The sequence below is a fragment of the Zea mays genome, chromosome 8 (genome assembly GCF_902167145.1).
Source record: "Zea mays cultivar B73 chromosome 8, Zm-B73-REFERENCE-NAM-5.0, whole genome shotgun sequence".
In the NCBI taxonomy this organism is placed as follows: domain Eukaryota; kingdom Viridiplantae; phylum Streptophyta; class Magnoliopsida; order Poales; family Poaceae; genus Zea; species Zea mays.
Genome location: NC_050103.1, coordinates 66,305,705 through 66,315,594, shown reverse-complemented (window position 1 = coordinate 66,315,594; position 9,890 = coordinate 66,305,705). Strand labels below are relative to the sequence as shown.

Here is a 9,890-nt window from a genome sequence, read left to right as displayed (position 1 = left end):
GTATGCGGGGAAGGTAGGGGCAGGAGGTGGAGGGGACCCAGGAGGGAGAGGATGACCAGTCTCGGCTGCATAACGACGAAAATCCTCATGCAGCCGGTCGGTCCTGCGACGGCGCACAGACTCCTCGACTGCCCGGGTGCGGCACATGGCGAAGACGCCAAGAAGGCCCTTGGCCAGACGAATGAAAAGTCATAGTTCAACTCACTAAGAGTTGGTAACTTTCCAAGCGGGGCGGAAGAGAAGTTGGGAATAAAATTTCTAGAATAATCAAATTGAACTTTATTGAACTCGTTACCTTTACTTTTGGTGGATGATCCTTCGGTGGTGATACTTACCTTGCTCATCACCTTTGACACCAAAAGTTCTACCAAGTCATCATTGTATTCAAATTTCCCTTACCTTTATCTTCTTCAGCCTTTCTTCTTGATTCTTCTTCTTCGACCCTTTTCTTAGCATCTTCCTCTTTCATTTTGAGGAACATCTTCTCGGCAATCTTTATGGCGAGGTCGAGGATCTTAGGGTCCACTTCCTCACCGGAAGATGTGATGGGGATTTCCTCGAGGAGAGGATCCACATGGTCCCTTTGAGTAGACATGATCGTTTCCTCACGCGGTTAAGTGTAAAATGAGGTACGAAGCTCTGATACCAATTAAAAGTAGCCTAAAGGGGGGTGAATAGGCTAATCTGAAAATTTTCACAACAAACTTCGAAAGATTGTTAAATACACAGTTCGACTGGTGCAGGTTGGTTCAACAGCTACGTGCGCAAGTTGAACCACTCTGAACCAATCCAACTGTTTTATAAACTTTAGACTATAATCTACTCGAAAAAGTATTTCACGAGTCCTTTTGAGAAGTAAGGTATAACTAAGTTAGAATTGGAAGATGAATATGTAAAGGCTATTTCACTTCTAGATATACTATACGGAAAAATCTATATGTCAATCTTGCAAGTAAAAATATCTTAAGTTAAAGACAAGCAAGAACACAAGACACAAAATTTAATCCGAGGTTCGGCCACACCACAAAGGTGTCCTACTCCCCGTTGAGGAGCCCACAAAGGGCCGGGTCTTTTTCAACCCTAATCCTCCAAAAGCCGACCACAAAGGTCAAGGCAATCTCTTCTTATCTCAGCTCAAAGAACGGGTGATACAAACTTCTTGGGGTCGTCCACAAATTTGGAGACTCCCAAGCAACCTCAAAAGATCTTGAGACCTAGGGTTTCAAGAACACCAAGAAAGCACAAGAGGGGTTTGCACAAGCTCAAGTCTTTTAAAAAGAGATGGGAGAGGAAATTCAAATCGTGAGCACAAGCACAAACCTCACACCCAAGAGCTCCTCCAACAAGGTTGAATCTTGAGGAAGATTTAAGTGTGAGAGAGATGGGAGAAAGGAGTGCTTTGTCTCAAATTAGGTGAGCAATAAATGTGTAAGTGTACAACCACATTGAAGAAAGGGGGAGAGGGTTCTATTTATAGTCACGACTCAAAAACTAGTTGTTTGACCAGGAACCCCGCAGAAAACCGGTTGAACCACCCCCTAGGGCGGTTGAACCGCCCCCCGACAGGTCAGCAGACTGTCTGCCAGTCTGACTGCCAGACTGACTAGCAGACTGACCTGCAGGCTGGTCAGACATGACAGGACCGGTTGAACCGCCCCCTGACAACCCTGGTGACCTGACTGCCAGTCTGACTGGCAGACTGCAGGTCAGAAGTCAGAGGGGTCAGAGACCAGTTGAACTGCCCCCAGGACCAGTTCAGCTGGTCTAGACCAGAGAGTTTAGGAGAGAAAACCCCAGCTCAGTTGCCCGGGGGCAAGTTCAGCTGGTGTATGGTCAAAGAGGTCCACAGCTGAAGTTGAAGTTCAGCTGGAGTTAAAAGCTCAACTCAGCTGAAGTCCAGCTCAGCTGAAAAGCTCAGCTGCAGCTGAAGAAGCTCAACTTAGCTGAAGTTAAGTTCAGCTGGAAAGCTTAGCTGCAGTTGAAGAAGTTCAGCTGCTTTTCAGCAAGAACACTCTAGGTTTCTCAAACCTAACCATGGTCAACCAAATAATGTTAAAGTGATTTTTGGTTTTCAAAAATAGCTTTTGAATTTGGGGACTTGAGTTATAGCAAACACCTTTACCTGTGCGAAAAAGAATAAGGAAGAATTACATCATGCAACACAAGATTTTACATAAAATTTTATACGTCCGTTGCATGAAGTCCTTGATGCTTCCTTAAGTTCCTGTTTCTTTCTAATCATATATTGGGAACAAAAACTTTTAGTACCCTTATTTGTTTTGTCATTAAATCACCAAAACCCTCACTTGGGGTTGATTGCACTTACAATTTTTTAATATAGAAATTGTTTATTTCTAAATATTAAGATATGTGTGGTCTGGTAATAGCTGCGGGGGCAGGGTGCTGGGAAGGCATAGTAGCTGGTTGCGCGAGGTGCATGGAGCGGGTCCAGAGTGTCAGCACGGAAGGGGTGAAGCCGTGATAGCACTAGGTGCCCACATTATGTTCTTAATATAGTAAGTATAGATTATACTAAACCTTTTATTTTTAAAATAATATAACTAGGTATATGCTCGTGCGTTGCAACGGGTGACATTTGTGCCCGCATAAGTCATTGTTTAGTGATGCTATCAAAAATTAACTCAACAATCATAACAAATGTTGAAGTCTGCCATTTCGAACAATCAAAATTAGCTAATCTATTAATCGAAATAAGCAAATTCTAAGTTGATAATATAAGATATGATGATATACCTTAGCCTCCATTGAACAATTTTGTATTATATGGTGAAAAATTATAAAAAAGATCCTAAGTCTATCGAAAAGGGGACGGTGAGTTATGACTATCAAAATTCTTTTAGATCACAAATATGACCCTCTTTTCTTTTATGTTGTAAGGAAATATGTTGTGGCAGATTTCTATATTACTTACATATAGACAAGTATTATGATAATATTCAACTCATCTAAAGGTGAATCCTCTAAAAACAAGTAGAGCAACTGAAGCTGTGCGCATTTAGGTTTAAGGTTCCTTATATAGACCATGAGGTAACCATGTTATATGTAATGAGGTAACCATGTAATATGTATTGGAGAGTAGCTGGCAACATTTAAAGAAATGAAGACAAAATTTGTAGGACATTTCTGTTCCTCAACAAGGTCCATTGCTGGATTTTTTTTCTTTGCTGCCATTCCACGGTACATTGGGCTTTCATTCTGATATGCGTGCGGGTACATTGGGATACGTTGCTTACATAATTGCTGCAAGTTCATTTCTATAGATACAAGGCAACCCTGCTGTATGTTTCACCTCTACAATTTGAGATTGAGCTACATGGAACTATGACAGCAAACTGCCTGAATAATAATCTCTGCTACTAAACATTCCTAGTATCTATTATTGATTTAAAACTGTAATCTGCTGAAAATTACAATTTACTATACATGACAACTAAATTACTAGATATGTGATTGTTTGTTGCTGTATAATTTTTTATACTACAACCTAACATTTTATATACTACAAAATAAGATTTTCATGTGAAGTAAAAAACACGACACTGAAATAATATCGCCGCGTGCGAAGTTGATCCCAACGCAGTCGTGGCGGTTCATTTCGTCGCGTGCGAAGTTGCTGATCCCTAATGCAGGCCAAAGCACAACTCACATGGATCATGTTGTGCTTCAAGTGGGTTAGGGCTCGTGGCAGAGGAGGGGAAGAGAGGGAAAGAGTCGGGTCATTGATCGTGAGTGAGGGCGCGAACCCCCCCAACACACACACACACTACCACATGTTGTACAATAGACAAATAACCTGATATGGCTTCTTGGGAACAATAGCATCAGCCTTCTCATCAAAACTCCCCAGCTTTCATTTTCACCTTTCCTTCACATTTTGCTGCTAGATGTCCCACCTAAATACATAAGAAACATTTATCCTGTTGTCCAGGTGTATAAAATACCTGCAAACAGAAAAGACAAGCGAGCCATTGAGCATAGCATAAAATAGGAATAACAATGCAGGGGCAACTGATAATATATATTCTTTAGATAAAAGTATCCTACTTCCTCTAGTTCCATAATTTTAGTTTTGGACAACAAAGTTTCTAAAATATAGTTTAACTATGATTTTCTACTACAGTATATACAAAAATCAACATATATACATATTTATTAAGTATATTTTAAGACTAATCTATGCATGTTGTTTTGATGTCTTAAACTAAAAATTGACCAAGTTATTGAGTCAGTTTTAAAAGCTTGACTTCAGCCTTGTCCAAAACCATAAGGATTATGAAACTCGAGGGAGCATACAACAAGAGAACATAGAACAACCTAAAATTTCTTGAACATGGACAATAATATGTATAAGCGTTTGGAAGAATAATCCACACTAAGGAAAGCTAACCTCTCTCAGTATTGAGAAGCGTACTTCATGTGTCTGCAAAGCTAGCATGATCAGATATACGTCCTACAATTTATTAATACACAATGCTGCATTAACATGGCTAGAAGAACTAAAACAAGGTACATTAAAAATAATATAGGTTTGTCAAACATACCAGGCCATACAGGCAATGGATTTGGGTTAAAACCAGACAGATCCCGTTCACCAGGAACATTGGCATCGGATAAAATAACCTTCAAAAGACCTTAATTAGAACAAAAATGACTTAATGCATTGAGCCTTTCTAAAGGGGTGTTTGTTTGGGATTATAATATGCCTAGATTATATAATCCAACAAATTTTGAACTAAGTGTTAGTTTAAAATTTGTTGGATTATTTATTTGGGGTTATAATCTGCCTAGATTATATAATCCAAGAAATTTTGAACTAAATGTTACTTTAAATTTTGTTGGATTATATAATCTGGACAGATTATAATCCCAAACAAACACCCCTTAAGGTTAGTGTCAGCCTTTCTTAATAAGAAAAAAATATGAAAGAGGCTGATCTAAATCATTGGTAGAAAATAGAAACTTGAATTAGGATCAATCCATGCTTACTTTGTTTTGTTTCCATTCATGATCATAATTCAATCTAAGATGGATGTAACACTCCAAAGCAACTGATAAAACAGCCATAAATTCAGTCCTTGGAGTAATAACATTTGAATCACATGTTTGTGATTGCTGCTTTGGAGGAAGCTTTCTGCTTTCCCTCACAAACTCTTCACGTAATCGTTCTTCATTTGCAGCCTGCAGGCATAGGAATATTGAGCGTTGCGGGTGGGCGGGCGTAGGTGCTTGCGACTGGATTATAACTTGGTCTTTTTGTTGACCAGATGAGTTTATACAAACTAGGTTATAAAGCTGGAATAGATGAACTTTAAACAAACAGATCTGAAATCAATCAGTCCAACTTAGAGTATTTGGAGAAAACACAACAAATGGGTGACTGAATCAACACAAAAAATTTACTTCCATTTGCTGGAAAAAATATTGTGCGCGCGCGGCGTGGTTGTTGCTCATGACGAAGTGCTCGTCTAGTTTAGGTCCAGTGCTAGATGTCTGGTAGGAGGAGAAGAAACTGCGCAGCGCCTGAAGGGACCAGAATTCCACTGTGATGTCTAGGTCCATGCACTCGCTCAACTAGGCACAGGCATCAGGTGAAACAAAACATGCCCGAACATATTAAGAAATTGAGAGCAGAATTGAATCCCAGAAAGACGGTGACGGTGGGATCCTGCGAGTTGTGGGCAGGGGGAGGAGACGGAGACGACAACGGCGGGATCTTGCGGGCGCGGGCACCAGGGAGGAGGCGGAGACGGCGACGGCTTTGGAAGCGGACGTGGCGGTTCGGGGGAGGAAGGAGGCTATCTCGGCCGGGTGCCCGGGTGGCATCGACGCGTTGATGTGCGGCAGCGGCGAACGCGGTGGTGGCGAGCGGAGCGGGGTGGACGTGGTGGGGGGACCGTCCGTGGGCGCAGGGGAGGCGGGTGGGGGTATCGCGGAGTTATTTGCGATTATAATCATCTCGTCGCGCGGCTTCGCTTCTTTGTTATCCTGCAGCTCGTCATCGCCAGATTGATATTGTCATCGTACAACACTCGCTGAATTAGGTTCATTACTGATAAAGCCAAATAAACAGCGTATGCAAAACGGTAAAAGATATTGCTGCCCTTTCATTCTATCTCCATGTCCTGCTCGAACACTTTGCACGCGTTCTGGTGCAAGTACCAGGACGGGAGCACCTTAGCGAGCAGCGACCTTAGGAGGAGCTCGTGCAGCGTCGACAGGTCCGTGGTGGAGAGTGGGTGACAAGAACTCGGACATGGCGGCGGCCGTGGCGAGCACCCGGTGGGAGGCGCTCAGGCCCTGCGCGCGGGGCATGAACGCGTGGCTCTTCGTGCGCTCCGACGAGATCTCGTCGGCGATCAAGCCCTACCGCGACTTCCAGGAGTGGAAGCTGCAGCTCAACGACTTCAGCGGTGCCGTCTACGAGGGCCGCCTCTACGGGCCCGACGACTTCCCGTAGCTCGAGGCCATGCCCACTAGGGCGCAGTCCTACCAGTACCTCCTCGGATGGCTGCAGATGCCCGCCGTCGACGTCCTCGCCGTCCTATGAGCGCGGCAGGAGGCTCTGGCTGCAGAGGCCGACAAGCCACCCGCGGAGGGAGAGCCGGCCGCGCAGACGCCGACTGAGAAGTGACCCGGAAAATAAATTTGGTAATTGCTGCAGTGTAGTATCTGAAATAAAAATGTTGTTTGGTCCTGTGCATCTGCAAATCGGAATGAAGTGTGCTGTGGTTCAAGAATTGAACAGCTATTTTTGTTGTTACATAAGAGCATTCAAGAATAATGAATCCAATTTTCACCTGCAACCAGCAGGAGGCAAACAAAGGCAAAGACTCACTGCAACTGCAAATATACCAAAACATGTTCCCAAACTGTGCTGAAGACACAAAGATCTAATGATCATGAGCAACCACTCTTACATTCAAGATCTTGCCAATACAGCATATTGCCTTTATAATTGAGGTCCAGTGATCTGTATTTCTGATACCGTACATAAACATTTACATAACATACTACAAACATTCATCTTCCTATACATGCCAAGTAATTTGTTGATGTTTCCATCTACACAAAGTGCGCTTGAACGTCAAATCAAACCAATAGAAGCCATCTCAAATATTCAGTTGCATTAGCATGAGCAGGCCCATCGTTAGGAGCGGCTACCCTCTTACGCATCAAACTCTCAACAGATACAGGTTTCCTCTTGCACCCACCTACCAGAACGCGTGCAAGGTGTTCGAGCAGGACATGGGGATAGAATGAAAGGGCAGCAATGTCTTTTACTATTTTGTATACGCTGTTTACTTGGCTTCATCGGTAACGAACCCAATCCAGCGAGTGTTGCACGACGGCAATACCAATCTGGCGATGACGAGCTGCGGGATAACAAAGAGGCGAAGCCGCGCGACGAGATGATTATAATCGCAAATAACTCGGGTATCGCGAGCGGCGACTATTACGGCGGGGGAGGCGGACGAGGGCATCGTTAGCGGGGGCAAGGACGTATCTGGGCACAGTACACATGTGGACCCTCTCTTTGTCTTTTAATAGGAGTATTAGATGAGTGACCGTGTGACCGTAAGTTGCGACGGGAGTAAAAAATTTATATGAAACATATATGTTACATTGCAAGAAAGAGACTAAATCAATCTGCATGAGCTCCATCTTTATTGAAGAAAAGGTAGTTCATTCAAGGCGCCCAACAGCATGAATGGCTCTGTTATTGTGAATAACATATATACGTAGTGTCAACATAAGGTAATTTTGAATGATAACATAGACCATTAAATTGGTTTCACAAAAATAAGGGTATATAAGAAAATCAATGTTGTTATAAGAGCATCTCCAACAATGCCTCAGACTAGTGCCTCAAATTGAAATATGGGGCTCTATGTAGGAAAAACTACTCCAACAGTGCCCCATTTCATAAAATTTTGTCAAAAAACTATAAGTCATCCTCTCAAGTGACTCAAATATACTACACTGTAGTGGGCTGCCCTATAATCTAGATTTGGGGCTTTACTGTTGGAGCAGGGTGTTTTGTTGGTACCCTAAATTCTATAAAATGTATTTATTTTTAAATTATAGGGCATTTTTATAGGTCACGTTGTTGGAGATGCTCTAAGTACTTCCATTATCGAGTTACATTACTGTGACATATTTGAACATGATTTATTTGAGTACTTCCACTTTCACACAAATTTAACAATGAAAATCATGATCAGAATTTAGAAGATCCTTACTCCATTAAAGTTGTCGCATATCACAATTACAATCTCTTAACACCATAAATTTCTTCAAGACAGAGCCTGCAAGGATAATACAAACCATCTAAGTCTAGTAAATTCTGAAGCTTGAAAGCAAGCGTCATCTCCACACAGCACACATTCTCAAAGACTCTTTTCCCCAGGCATAATTCTAAATTATTGTTAGTGCTGCAGGTAGTGGATTTGATACAACATCAGCTGCAAATGTTCGCTTGTGGACTTCTCCCAGGACATGTACAGAGGGTTGCCACAAAAGAATGCAAACATTACGATTACAATATGAAAGCATGCCAGGTAATTTGATCTCCAAGAACAAAGTGTACTTAGTGCTTATCTCAACCTGGCTTCTATAAAAAAGGGACACAATTCCAATTACAAAATGAAACCACAATGCAGAAATTCATAGACAATTGTAAAAGAGGAATGACAGAGAGACTCAAAACTGTACATGTCTCATTATATTCATCAGATGTAGGTGTGAATTGGGACGAAGAGAAAAAAATATGAAGAAACGTAAGGAAATGGTTATAAGTAGTAATATGATCCAAACTTTACATGTCTCATTGTATTCATCAGATTGTGCTCCAAATGTAGTAGGACCAAGAGAGTACATAAATGGCATTGGGTTGTTAAACCAATAAACATCATCACTTAATAGTACATTGTATTTATTCATGCTATTTTTTACTAAGGTAGTGGAACTACTTAACAACATGAAGGGATAAGAACGGTGTTTCCACTCACATGGTCAGCCTTGGCATGGTGATGGTTGTAAATGACGGCGACGCTTAGGCAATGGTTCGAGTTGATGTCGGTGCCGGTGATGGGGATGGTTGAAAGGGAAATGTGCCCTTGGGCCATTTCTATAAGATTTTGGTGCTTAAGTGCTCCACACAAATGCTTTGAGTTATATTCATGCCAAAGACTCAAGAAGTGCAAATCAAGATTAAAGGTATGTTTCTAGACTTAGTACATTGTTTTGAAGACTAATGTATTGTGTCTAAGTGCTAGAAACAGGAGAAATCGCTTTGGAGATAAGTTGGTTGTGCTCAGCCAAAAGGCTGCTCGGTCTGGGTGCACCGGACTGTCCGGTGGTGCATCGGACAGTGTCCGGTGTGCCAGGACCAGTTCCGATGAACAGCCTGCTCTCGGGTCTCGACGGCGGCGTACGGCTATAAATCACCGGACTGTCCGGTGAGTCGTCTGCAGCGAAGTCGCCGCTCTCGGGAAACCAGTCAACAGCGTCCGACTAAAAATCACGGGACTGTCCGGTGAGCCAATGGTCGGCCGAGCCAACGGTCGGCCGCGCAATCCGCGCGTGACGCGTGGCCGAGCCAACGGTCGGATGGGGGCACCGGACTGTCCGGTGTGCACCGGACAGTGTCCGGTGCGCCAACGGCTCCAAATCTTCAACGGTCGGTTGCGCCAATTTAGGAAAGCAATCTGCACCGGACTGTGAACAGTGCCTGTACGATGGTGCACCGGACTGTCTGGTGCGCCACCCGATAGAAGGCAAAAATTGCCTTCCAAGATTGCTTCCAACGGCTCCTAGCTGCCTTGGGGCTATAAAAGGGACCCCTAGGCGCATGGAGGAGAACACCAAGC

At 43.1% G+C, this 9,890-nt stretch overlaps 1 long non-coding RNA gene and 1 pseudogene across 1 annotated transcript; one reads left to right on the top strand and one right to left on the bottom strand.

Moving 5' to 3' along the window:
* Positions 1-3,141: 3,141 nt before the first annotated feature.
* LOC103635293 (uncharacterized) lies at positions 3,142-5,974 on the bottom strand. The gene is made up of 4 exons (XR_557276.3): positions 5,008-5,974; positions 4,563-4,641; positions 4,409-4,471; positions 3,142-3,962 (listed from the first exon to the last, which is right to left on the bottom strand). It is a non-coding gene; the product is annotated as an uncharacterized lncRNA (long non-coding RNA).
* Positions 5,975-6,094: 120 nt separating this feature from the next.
* On the top strand, positions 6,095-6,652 carry LOC103636981 (50S ribosomal protein L10, chloroplastic-like; annotated as a pseudogene).
* Positions 6,653-9,890: the final 3,238 nt, after the last annotated feature.